Below are 13,404 nucleotides of genomic sequence, written 5' to 3'. Positions count from 1 at the left end.
CAAAAGGCCCTCTTTGGAGTGGGGAGTGGCTACGCAACTCGGCTGCTTGGACTGTGGCGGAAAGAACATCGCCAGTCCAGTCAGGACATTCATGAGTCTTGTTTCTGATGAATGAAGGAAACATGGACCCAACCAAAGGGGCCCCTGCGGCTGCCTATCCCGTGGGCACAGCCTTTCTCCTTTCAGCCCCATTCTTTTGAGGACCCCATATGTAGCAAGTAGGGTAGAGGAGGGGAGGACCTACTTCCACACATATATGGGTAGAGAAGCTGGAGAATGGGCTAGAATAGTAATTATTCTTTCTTTCTTTCTTTCTTTTTTTTCCTGGTGCTGGGGATTGAACCCAGGGCCTTGTGCACACTAAGCAAGTGCCCCACCACCAAGCCACATCCCTGGCTCTAATAATTACTAAAATATTTTGTGTGCCTTCTGTGCACCTGGCACGGTCCTCAGTGCTCTTCGGCTATTAGTTTTCCTACTTCTTTACTAACAGTATGAATTTTACAGTAAAGGACCAAGGGAGAGACCAGTGGGGATAATTTGCCCAAAGCTGTCTGGTTATGAAGTGGTAGGGCCAAAGTTGAACTCAGAATGCTTATTCTTACATGTCACCTCGCATAAGTAAGATGGGTCCTCTCCACCTACTTCTAAAACCCTCATGCTACAATAAGGTGGCCTCACTTCAGAGGCTGGTACCTTCTCAGCCCAACTGGGCATTCTTGTGCTACCCTTGGCAGTTTCTTTATTCATTCGGTATGTGCTGATGAAAACCTTATCCTGCTCCAGGAGTGATGTAATCAGACACTAAAAGTACATAGCGATTCCCTTGACACAGGCCCTTCACCAGAACGGTTTTGTGTAGTGGAGTACGATTTTCCCTCGACTTAATCTTCTGGGTATATTTTGGTTCTTACCTGCTGGGTTTCTTCTCCTGAGCCACTGTTCTGTTATCTTGGAGCATCCTTTTCCCTATAATTACATGTATTTCATTTTATTTATTTTTTGTTTTTAATTACATGTATTTTAGTTCAAAGCATACTTACTCATCACAATTCTATTTCAGGTTTCCATCAGGGATGGCAAGGATGTATAGATTTTCAAAGTTTTTTGTTGCTTAATATCGATGGGAAATTCCTAAGTTCTCTTATTTGAAGTCCTAGAAGAAAGTAATGAACAATCTGATAAGAACTGAATTTCTTTACATCCCAAAGGAGCCTGCTCTTGATTCAGAGAAAGCATCTCTTATGTGCTAGCTTTTTTTTTTTTTTTTTTTGTACCAGGGATTGAACTCGGGACCTTGCTGTTGCCAGGCAGGCACTGTGCTGCTGAGCTAAATCCCCAGTTCTTTTTTGTTGTTTTTTTTGAGAGGTCTCACTATGTAGCCCAGGCTGGTCTCAAACTTGCTGTGATCCTCCAGCTTCAACCTCCTGGGTGCTGAGATTACAGTTAGTACACCACCATGCCTGGTTGGCAGTTAGTATTTTTCTAGGCCATAAAGATTACTGTTGATAGGAAATTCTGCTTTTCTTTTAAGTTATTGTGTGATAGAGAGTTTGCAAGTGAATAAAGTTAAATATATCCATGTCCCAAGTCAGTTGATACATGGTTAATTTTTATATACCATAATTGTGAACTTTTTTCCAGTCCACTTTTGACATAAAAATTTACTTCTTCCCTAATGTTTGGTGCAGTGAGGTGTTGAAAGAATTTGCTCAGTAATCATTGGAAGCTGAGAGTCTAGTGAAAAACAAAATACATGGCTTAAAAATTGAACATACTAACTGGAAGACAGTGAAAGTTGGATGCTTCTTGCTGTAAATAATTAAACCCAACAATGTAGATGAGAGAACATCAGAAGGGAGTTGAGCTAGGAAAAGATGCATATTGTATGGATCATGTTTGCTTGCTTCCCTATAAGAGAAATCAATGTGGTCCTTGATAGTTGTTGCAGATTGTGAGTATGTGCAGAAAAAGCCTACTGTAATCCAGATTTATTTTCCACGCGTTTTGCTGTGATCGAGGGACTGAGAAAAAGAAGGGAGGAGGAAAGGAGTTGTGTGAAGGCCCCATGTGCGGGCCCCTTAGGAGGTCTGCGTGTTCCCTGTCGCTGTGACCTGGAACTTGGACTCCACAGATCAAAGACGGCTGCTCCATTTTTCTCGAGGAGAAGCAGTGGCTCTACTAATTGAGATCTGGATTGACAAGAGACAAAAAGGATGCTTTTCTGATTTTTCTAACCATGTGTGTTTTCTTAGCCGCCCCCCCCACCCCGCCCTTGTGATGGGGCAAGTGATTGACCTTAATTTTTCTATCTGTAAAAAGAAATAAAAGCTTACAGTTCTCAAAGGGATGGGCCTTGAGAATTGACATTTATGAAAAGCCTTATTTTAAAAATTAACATAGGCTAAAATTGATATGTGTGTACATTTCTATGTTTTTTTCTTTTTGTTTAAGTGCTGGGGATTGAACCCAGGGCCTTGTACATGCAAGCATGCACTCTACTACTGAGCTACACCCCTAGCCCCTACTTCTGTAATTTTTTTTTTTTTGATAGGGCCATGGTATGTAGTTCAGGTTGACCTTAAATTCACCATATAGCCCAGGCTGGCCTTGAACTGATAGCAGTGCTCTTCCATCAGCCTCCCGAGTGCTGGGATTACAGGCATGTGCCACTGTGCTTGGCTGTATAAATTTTTTTTTTTTTTTTTTTTTTGGTACCAGGGATCGAACTCGGGTCCTTGTGTTTGCACAGCAGGCAGCGAAACCACTGAGCTAAATCCCCGGCCCTGGCCGTATAAATTTTAATACATGTATGCACTTGTGTAATCATCACAACAATCAGGTTTAAAACAATACCTCTTCTAGTTCTCTTGTGCTATTCCTTTGTGGTCACTCCCTCCAAATGAAGTTTTTCATAAAAGTTTCTTTTCTTGTGAACTCATTTTCCCAGATGAAAGTCTCAATGCTTTTCATTTTTATTCAAGAAGTGTTCCTGTTCATTTTTGATGTAATTCAAAACGACACAGTTGGTAAAGTTGCATGGCTGGCTTCCCTTTTTATAGTGGAGAAAGAACCCTGGAAAGATGGCAGCTCTTTCAGTACAGCTGTATAAGAAAAAAGTTCCTGAAACTTGGCTTGTTGCTAGAGTGGAATGTGCAACAAAAACACACTCAAGAAATCTCCCTTGAAGAGGACAGAGGTTTATTTTTTATTTAACAATTTACCCCCTTGACACCCGGGAAATGATTAGTTGATGTTTTCAAAGAAGATTAAGTCAGTGTGGTTAATTAACTGGTAATCAGATGACTTAAATCAATTAACTCCTTGTTAACAATTTCCATCAATTTTGTAAATAAATGACTAAATCAGTAAATTGTACTTTTTTAGATTAAAGGCTCATTCCTGATTTATTTTATTGATGACAAATTAGAGAATTTTCTCCACCTCCTTTCCTCCCTGCCAACTTTATTCTGATAATGAGAATACTTAAGCTTGAGAGGGACACACCAGGGTGACTTTTAATATATGGTTTTAGGGAAAAGTCAGGCTTAAGGACACCTTTGCTCCTGGATCTCAGCACATTTTGGAAGAATGATTTATGGAAATAAAACTCAGTAAGTGTGTACCTCGTAATATTAAGGGAGAATGGGGTTGCAACTCACACTAGGATAAACTTAGTAAGTCATTTAATGTTTTTTTTCCCCCCTGAATTAATAGTGGATGAAGGATACAATATAATGAAACAGGGCTTAATTCTTTGCTAGAAGTATACTTGAAGCAATACCTCAGGTGCTCCATTTAGACAGAATTTATCAAAATACTGGGATATATTGATTGCATTTTTTTTTTTTTTTGAGACAGCATCTTACTCTGTAGTGCAGGCTGGCCTTGAACTCACTGTGTAGCCTGAGCTGGCCTCGAACTCTTGGTGATCCTCCTGCCTCAACCTTGCCAGTGCTAGGATTACAGGCGTGTGCCACCATGCCTGGCAATGATTACATTTTAAAATGCCATATAAATATACAACTAAAATGTTACTTTTTAGAATGTTTATAATTAAATTCTTTTACCTGCTTACATGACTTTATTATTTCCTAGTCTCCAATGAAATGTGAGCCAGAACCTCACAAAACTGTGTCTCATTGTCTTGACCATGGCATTGCATTTTCTGAAAGGTGTAGGACACTTGAGAGGATTTACATTGTAGGGTTGTTGTCGAGAAAGGATATTTGGATTGCTTCTGAGGAGTTAGTAAATATTTATGAACTTTAAAAAATTCTAAGCCATCTCTCATTTTACAATGGGAAAACTGTCGTTTCCTTGGCGATCTAGAAGGCAGCCCACACTGTGGGATGTGCTGGAACCATGGTGTAAACTTCAAGTTTGGCTGCCTGGCGACCTTCGGACTCTTCTACTCCACCGGAAGCTCCTGCCTTGCCCTCCCAGCCCCCTCCTCACTGGCCTGAGGATCCCCATCTCAGCAGGGTTTGCTCCGAACAGAGTTAACCTTCACAGAAGCCTTGCTGGTTGGGGACCCAAGCCTGGGAATTGGAGCTCGGAGAGTTAGCCTGGCTGCTTTCCAGACCTTCTGGGCCACTTGATCTCTCTCAGCTTTGGTTTTCACAATTATACAGTCGATGTTCCTAACTTCTAGCTCACGGGTTCCTGGGAATACTTAAGGGACACTGTGACCATGCAAGGCCCTGGCACTCAGTGAGAGGTCAACGAGCCCTTGTCCCTACAGGGAACCTGGGACTAAATCATTCATCTTTGACTGCTCTTGGTTCAGTGCTGCAGAGCCACCACTGTGCCATGCTTTTGTGGAGTAGAGAAACCACTTGTCCAGTTCTCCGTCCATGGAAATCTCTCGGGGTGGAGGCAGTGTGTCTTCTAAAGCAGATGAACCTATCAGACAGGAAATGCTAGAAGACTAGGCTGCCACCTGCCTCTTCACTCCCCAGAAGTCCTGGTCCTTGCTGTCTCAGGTCCTGAAGGCACAGACCTCTGGGTCAGGTTATAGAGGAATTTGAGCTTCTCAGCTGACTCAGTGTTTTTGCTTCATGTGTCTTGGACATGCTTCCTATAAACTTGGCTTTATAATGAGTTAGGCGATATCTCTGTAACTCTGAGGACAGAAGATGGAAGCAGAGCCAGGTTCTGGGAGGCTGAGGCAAGAGGATTGTAAATTCTAGCATGACTTAGCACTCTGTGTCAAAGAGAGAGAGAGAATGAAACATTTAAATGGAGGTCAGGTATGTCCTCTGTTCAAGAGAAAGGGAAGAGGGAAGCATACACGGGAAGATAAGCACTTGACTTTGTAAGATGTTATGTACAGTGATTACATCTACATTCATGGTGGGGAGCTGGTACATGTACATGACATTTCTTCTGTTTTTTGACCCCTTGCCTCCCTTTCCTTTCCCTTCCTTGCCACTCCCCTGAGCTACATCCCAAGCCCTTGTTATTTTTTATTTTAAGACACTAATTTGCAAGGTTGCCCAGGATGGGCTTGAACTTGCCATTCTCCTGCCTCAGCCTCCTAGCGTGCTGGGATTACAGTCATGTGCCACCATGTTCAGCTAATTTTTTTCTCTTTTAGGAGCCCCTTGGTATTTAATGAAACTACAGAGAGGTCAGTGGGAGGTTCTATAGGTAAGAAAGTGTCTAGCTAGATTTGGTTAATAACTATGGTTAAAATGATCACTGATGTAAAAAAAAAAAAAGATCACTGATGTATTTATTCTACAACATTTGCAGAGAGCCTATTGTATCAGAACCTGGTGATACATGAAAACAAACTTGCTACAGTAGAGGTTTAGGAACACAGCAAGGGAATGATGAAGTAGGGCAAGGAAGACCTATGGATCTGCCATTTGAACAGTCTTGAAGGAGGTGTGTCCCAGGATGGGGCTGGGAGTACACTGTGGGGAGTTTCTGTGTTACACTAAGAACCTTGGTCCTTTGAAGAAGCGTAAGCTGGGAAATGTGATGATCAGGCTTTGATTTTATGAAGAAAATACATGTTGCAGTGAAAAGGGCAGACCAACCAGTCAAGTTAGAGGATTAACTTAGTGGAATTATCTGAGAGACAAAGATGGTGCTAAACTTGCAGAGCTCAAGGTGATAAGAGGTCAGAATAAGCATGGAATGTAGAAAAAGCTTTTTTTGTTCCTTTTTTTTTTTTCGGGGGTGTGTGTGAGACTTTAATCTCAGACCATACACTGGATTATGTAGTTATGTTTTTGTTTTATTTTATTTCTTTGTTTTTGAGACCGGGTCTTGCTATGTAGCTCAGGCTGGGCTCGAACTCACAGAGCTCCTTCTGCCTCAGCCTCCTGAGTGCTGGGATTATAGGTATTTGCCAACGCACCCGGCTCTTTGTTACTGTTTTGATAATTTCCATCATTTGTTTTATAAGCCAGTATGTTTTATTTATAGGAACATTAGACACATCGTAATGTATGTGTGTGTTGATTACGTTTATGAATACCTAGTGGCATTTTCTTGAACCTTCTTGTCTGGAGAGCTATAGCTTATTGACCATCTGGGTATAGGATGTGACATTTTCCCTGGTTTAGTTCATTGGTTCCTAGATGTTTCAGCACCCTTAGGGAGCATCTGGAAACATAGGCCTGGGGGTGGGTCACAATGCCTGAATGTTACTGCTAGCACTTAGAGGATGCTAAACCAGCTATAATGCACAGGGAGTCCTCACGTCAAAGATGCCAGTAGTGAGGGCCAGTTGTGAGGGCCCATATTGGTTGACAGGGAATGATCAGAGAGTCTGGAAAGGTAATACTGGTAATAAAAGCTGTCATTTACTGAAACTAACCTCATGCCTGGTGTATATCTTAGTCACCATAATGATAGCACCTAGGCCTTGCGGTGGTCAGGGAGGGAGGTGTCACTGCTATTCTGTCACCCTTTTTACTAAAAAGCATACTGTGACTGACTAGGAAGTTTGGTTCTGGGTCTTAAATACTTCAAGCTAATGATCTATTATTTACACATGCTTTAGTCTTTTCTCTAATTTTTTTTTTTTTTTTTGGTACTGTGGCTCAAACTCAGGTCCTTACGCTTGTGCAGCAGGCAACGAAACCACTGAGCTAAATCCCCAGCCGTTTTCTCTAATTTTTAATGTACTCAATGTACAAAACAATCAATTATAGGACAAGTGTTTTTTTTTTTTTTTTTGGTACGGGGGACCGAACTCAGGACCTTGCGCTTGCGAGGCAGTCTGCGGAACCACTGAGCTAAATCCCCAGCCCCTCAAAACAATTATAAGAGGAGAAGGAAAACATTTTTTGGAATATGTATAGTTTATTAAATATCAGAATGTGACCCTTGGGAACATTTCTCCACCAGTTCAATAAAATACTGGCAAATTATTACCTCTACATTTATTTTAAAATATGAAACATAACGTTTATTTAAAATTATGGTGGCCGAGAGCCGCTGCGTGTGGAGGGCAGGCCTCGATCTCATTCAGGTCGGGTGTGTGAGCGGCTGCCATCCCATGGCCGGCGCTGCTGAGGTCCACGCTCGAAGAGAGCGTGCTGGGTCCGGCGGTTCCTGTCCTTGAGTGCACGCCTGCTGCTCTGGCCTCCGGTCTGACCCAGCCCGCCCATGGCTTCAGCTTTGGAGGAGTTGCAAAACGATCTAGAAAAGGTAAAGGTGTTGTTGGAAAAGGCCACTAGGAAGAGAGTACGAGATGCCCTGACAGCTGAAAAATCCAGGATCGAAACAGAAATAAAGAATAAGGTGCAACAAAAATCATAAAAGAAACCAGAATTTCTTAACAATGAAAAACCAGCTGCTGTGGTTGCTCCCATCACAACAGGATATACTGTGAAAATCAGTAATTACGGATGGGATCAGTCAGATAAGATTGTGAAAATCTACATTACCTTAACGAGTTCAGCAAGTGCAGGTGCATTTCACAGAGAGGTCATTTGATCTTTTGGTAAAGAATCTAAATGGGAGGGTGGGGTATTTAGCTCAGTGGTTTCACCTCCTGCTTTGCAAGTGCAAGGTCCCGAGTTCGATCCCCAGTACTAAACAAAAACAAAAACAAAAAAATCTAAATGGGAAGAGTTACTCTAGGATTGTGAACAATCTCTTGAAACCCATCTCACTGGAAGGCAGTTCAAAAAAAATCAAGACTGATACAGTTCTTATTGTATGTAGAAAGAAAGCAGAAAACACACGATGGGAATACTTGACTCAGGTTGAAAAAGAATGCAAAGAAAAAAGCCATCCTATGATGCTGAAACAGATTCTAGTGAGGGATTAATGAATGTTCCAAAGAAAATTTATGAAGATGGAGATGATGATGTGAAGTGAACCACTAATGAAGCCTGGGTGGAATCAAGAGAGAAGCAAGCCAAAGGAGACACAGAATTTTGAGACTTTTAAGTCCTTTTGAGCACTATTATGTGGAAATACTGCTATTTCCAATAAGGGAATGTTGATGAGCTGCACATACAAATTTGACAGATAACTACAAGCCTTCAAAGTAAAGGCAATGCATTCTCCATTTCTTATTGGAGGATTTATTTAAATAAGATATGCATATTAAACATTTCCTCCAAAAATGGTTTCATTATACCCTGGTCATTTTGTTTAAGAAAGAGTTATATGGTATTCTCATTGAAATACAAAAAGCAAGTCTTGTCTAAAGAAAACAGTACATTATGTGTATAATTTTTGTTCAGCTAGGAGGTAGAAAACAAAAGTATTTGCTTGCCTGTAGTTACAGATGTTAGCTCCCACTAATGTAAGAATAAGAGTAAAACTGAATTTTTGTATAAAATTCAAATTTGCACCTGTCCTTCAATTTGCTGTAGAGCGGATGATCCCCTATTACCAGCTTGAGCAGTGCATATACCAGGGATTACCATGCACTAATAAGCCAATCACAAATGTTTCTCTTAGCCGGGGATTTAGCTCAGTGGTGCCGCTGCCTGCCTGGCAAGCGCAAGGTCCTGAGTTTGATCCCTGGTACCAAAAAAACAAACAAACAACACAAATGTTTCTCTCTAGATTTAAATATATTTATTTATGAATATAGAATTAAGAATAGACAAGGATCTTCATATAGTAGCAGTTAGTAAGTTCTACCATGGATCAGATACTAATAACCGTAAAACAAAAATAATTAATTTGAAAATCCATCTATTCTATGTCCAATAAAGTTGGATTTTATGTAAAAAAAATTGTGGCTTTTGTGGATTGGGTGAAACTCTAATTTGAAGGGAATCCCGTTGGTGCTCTTTAAATGCCCAGGGAGTTGAGCTGACTCCATGGAGGCACTGAGTAGCTTGAGAGTGCATCACAAATCTTGCAAATATATATTTCCGCATAAAAGAGACTCTGCCTTGAGCCCAGTCTTTGTAAGTTGAAAACAAGTATCAGTGGCATTGGTTGAAGGATGTGGCCTTGCTTGGACGTCTTGCACATTCCTGGCTCTGCTTGTTCCAGTCGGTCCGTTCTGCGAGGTGTCCCCTCCCCTCAGACTCACAGACTTGTGTTTAAATGCCCCTTCTCTCTTATCTCCTGTGAACGTTACTGAACCTCTCTTCTAGTTCTTACTACCATCCCATGAATTCGGGTTATTCACACCTGTATTTTGTCTCTTCTAGAATAGGGCCTCTGGTGCACAGAGTCACAGGTGCCTCCTCTGGCCTCCTGTGCAAGGTGCAGTGCTAGCTGCAGCAAGAACTCAAATCTTTGCTTAATGGAAAGTTGAAAGCCCAACAGAGTTGTAGCAAAGCAGGGGAGGCGATGGTGTGCTGCGCTCTGCACTGCCATTGCAGACAGGATTCCATTTCGTGGAAGCAAGATAAGCATTTTTCTCCCTTAAATAAGCAGCAGTAGGAGTCTGCTCGGGTACTTTCATGGTATTGTCAGACTTGCAGGCACCTGTGTTCTCATTCACACTCCTGCTGGTGTTTTCCTCATTGTTCAGAGCTGCTCCAGTCACTGGCATTATTTCTCCATGAGAGGTATAGGAACGAGGAGCTGTGCCTTCTGTCTTGAGAGAGACTGTCCAGAAGTCTTACTCAGTGCTACTGTTTGCTTTTGATCTCAATAAGATTTAGTCCTATGATCACACTTAGCTGAAGTTTGGGACTGTAGCTTTTTAGCTGAGTACACTGTTCACCTGAATAACGCCAGGATTCCATTACAAATGAGGAAGGGGAAATGAATGGTGGAATCTTCTGCTGCCCCTGGCCACAGATGGCTGGGTGACATCAAGTTGGGAGGAGAGAAGGAGGATGATTGCACACCAGAAACAGCATTATGGGAGAGATGATTGGGAAATCTGGGGATATTTCTTCAGGACAAACAATGGGTAGCATTTGAAGAATGGTAACCCTTATTCTGAATGACTCCAAGACAGGATGGAAGTTGTAAGCACATAGCATACACCAAAGGAGTGTGGGATGTGGACTTTAAGGTCTTTTTAACCCTTGATTTTACATAGTGCAGATGAATACCATACAGTTGGCCCCCTGAATCTGTGATTTTGAGATTAGAGACACTTGCTTGTTCTCTGGTTTCTTCATAGCAGAGCTTCTTTACTCAGTGCTGATACATTAGTTAAGTCTACAACTTGCAAGATGTAAGTACTGTGTTTCCTCCATGGTTGGCCTATTTTCAAGATGTCATTAAGTCATAGATAATTTCCCTACATATCAGGGTGAAATGAAGAGCATTCTTAGTCTGTAGATACTAATACCAGGGTTTAGTAGCTCCATGTTGTGTTAACTCAGTGATTCAATACATATGGTCATAATCCTTTTTGAATTGTCTGTCTTTAGGCAACTGGTTAATGTTATTTAGTTAAACAGGAATTATTTCTTATTATTAATAAATTTTTAAAACATCCACAAAATATAATTGTTAAAAATGTATTAAAACACCGTTATTACCAACTAGAGAAATAATCTAGCAACGATCACTAGTGATACACAAGTGATTTCACTAAGTGATACATTTTTGGAGTAGATACGTGCCAGAAAAACCTGCCTATCTTTGTGAATTAAGTTATATTTTTCTAGCTCAGTTTCATTTTGAACATAACTATCTTTTTTTTTTGTGAATCTCAGACATAAGAAATGTCTAGTTAAGGAGAATGTAATTTAAATTAAAATGGATAATTTAAGTATTGACAATACTCAAATTTCTGTTTCAAATCAACTTTTTTGAGGAATAAGCTATCATTATAATTAAATTAATTTAAAAAGATTCTCAAACAGGGTTGCAGATTATGGATATAGAAGCGCTAAGGAAATGTATAGGAAATAGAAAAAAAGAACTGTAGAATTCAAAGTGAGACAATATTAGAGTTTTAAGGATCAGAAAACACTTTCCTTAATAATGACAACCAGCATTTGTTGAACAAATACTTATGCACCAGGTGCATATTCCTTACTCTGTCCTAGTATTAGCTTTATGAGTAGGAGCCCTCGTTGGCCCCATTTTTAGATGTGGAAAATGAGGCACAGACATTTACTATAACTATCAGAGGCTTGGAAAGAAGTGGAGCTGGGGTTTGAACCCAGGGTATGTGTGACAGCAGGGATTTTACTCTCTAAAGTTCCTTGGCTTGTGGGCAGGTCCCCCACCTGCTTCTTGGCCCTGCTGTAGTTTTACAGTACTTTATCAGTGGTTTGCAACCATCTGGTCATTAACACGTTGCCTCTTAACCTTCTGTGGAAAAGCTGCTGGCTTTTAGACATGCCGGGCTGAGTGGAAGAAGGAAAATAACAGCCTTCTATACTTGAAATAATGATTTCATCTGTGGCGGCTCTGGAGCCAATAGGGACACATCCGAGTTCACAGTGATGGTGACAGTTACACAGCCAGCGAGGAGCCCTCTCCGCAGCACAGCTGTGCCCGTGCTTCTGAAGTGCCATCCGTGGCTGGCCTCTGTGTGTGCCCACAGGTGCCCAGGCTCGTGGAGTCCCCCTAGGGTGGAACTGGTGAATCCTGTGTTTCCAGCAGGAGTTCCCTGAGTTACAAATAGTAGAGTAAGGAATTTTGAGTGTGCAGTGTTTCAGTAAGGACTGTTCATCTGTTAGCAGATTCTCATGAGACGTTGGGAATCATTGCTTTTGCAAAATTTCTCTGGGGCCTTTTTCTTGAGCCTGGATGAATCTAAAACTCATTGCACTGATCCAGAGATGTCACCCAAATCTCCTAGAAAGCCCTTTCAGTGTATTTTAACTGGTCTGCGCGTTCATAGAAAAATGCTGCATCACTGGGATGGGGTTTTTGGCATCAGCAAAGATGGCCTTAAACATGTACCACAACCTATGTGATACAAGATTAGGAACCCTGATAAGATAACCCTGTTTCCCTAAAATCTGTTCCATCAAGCTGGTGGGGAAGGTATTTGGGCCACAATGAGAACATTTCATTCCTTCATGGGCTTCCTATTTTTTGCAAGTGCAAATAGCCATGGAAGGCTTTAAAAATCACTTAAACCATCCTGTGGTTAAGCTCACTTAGGAGGAGTTTTGGGAATGGAGTTGAAAGTCTAGAAAACTCTTTGGTCATGTGACAGAATCCAAAGGAGAGAGAAGGAAAATGATTTTAGATAGGGACGGAGAAATGAAGCAGAGGTGGGGCCATTTAACTAGATAAGGCTCTAATCGCCTCATTCCTGGACTATCAGAAAAGGCTTTTAAAATTTAAATTGCTTTCCCCTCTGTAGCTTTACCCAGCCAACCAAGGGAAGTGTTGAGAGCTCACAGTAAACACTGAGCATAAGCCTTCAGGGAAGAACAGGCTCACCTGTTTCCGGGGAGGAGGCGGTGTCTGGACTGGCCGGTTAAGGACGCTAGATTGCTGGAGCCTCCAGAGGTGCACACTGGTCAGTGGTTTACCGAAGCTTCAGTGCTTGTTTGTTGGGATAAACTGAATCTGGGGTGCTTGCTCTGTGCAGTGGAGAATACTTAGGAACCTGATAAGTTCCTTTTGTTCCCTGGAAGGGCAGGTCAGTGGGAACCTGATAAATTCTTTGTTCTGTTCCAAGGAAGGGCGGGACAATGGGATATTTCATTCTTCTCTTTGGAAGGGTTGGATATCTAGGTTTATTCTCATTCAACTAGAAGTCCAGGATGATAAACTGTCCTGAATGCACAGCTTTACAATTGTATTACTGCATTATTTTAGCCAAGGAATGTTCCTGGATTTGTTGGCATTTTTCTGTCACATAAGAGCAAGTTTAAAAGACTAGCGTGTCTATTTTCAATGCTCTTAGGAAGAATTTGAAACTTTTTTTTGGTGATACTGGGAACTGAACCCAGGGCCACGCACATCCTAGATAAGTGCTCTACCTCTGAGGTATATCCCTCACCCTTTTAATTTAATTTTTTTTGTTTTTGTTTTATTGAG

The 13,404-nt window shown here is 41.4% G+C and overlaps 1 protein-coding gene and 1 pseudogene across 2 annotated transcripts in view; both read left to right on the top strand.

The window, feature by feature from the left end:
- The window catches only part of Lrp2 (LDL receptor related protein 2), a 189,226-nt gene that overhangs the window by 9,914 nt on the left and 165,908 nt on the right, over positions 1-13,404 (top strand). The window lies entirely within an intron of this gene.
- On the top strand, positions 7,478-8,540 carry LOC101717471 (calcyclin-binding protein pseudogene; annotated as a pseudogene).

Source organism: Heterocephalus glaber, unplaced genomic scaffold (genome assembly GCF_053883595.1).
Source record: "Heterocephalus glaber isolate CG9 unplaced genomic scaffold, H.glaber_assembly_v1.0 deba00000347, whole genome shotgun sequence".
Classification (NCBI taxonomy): domain Eukaryota; kingdom Metazoa; phylum Chordata; class Mammalia; order Rodentia; family Bathyergidae; genus Heterocephalus; species Heterocephalus glaber.
This window is presented reverse-complemented; position numbering and strand designations above follow the sequence as displayed.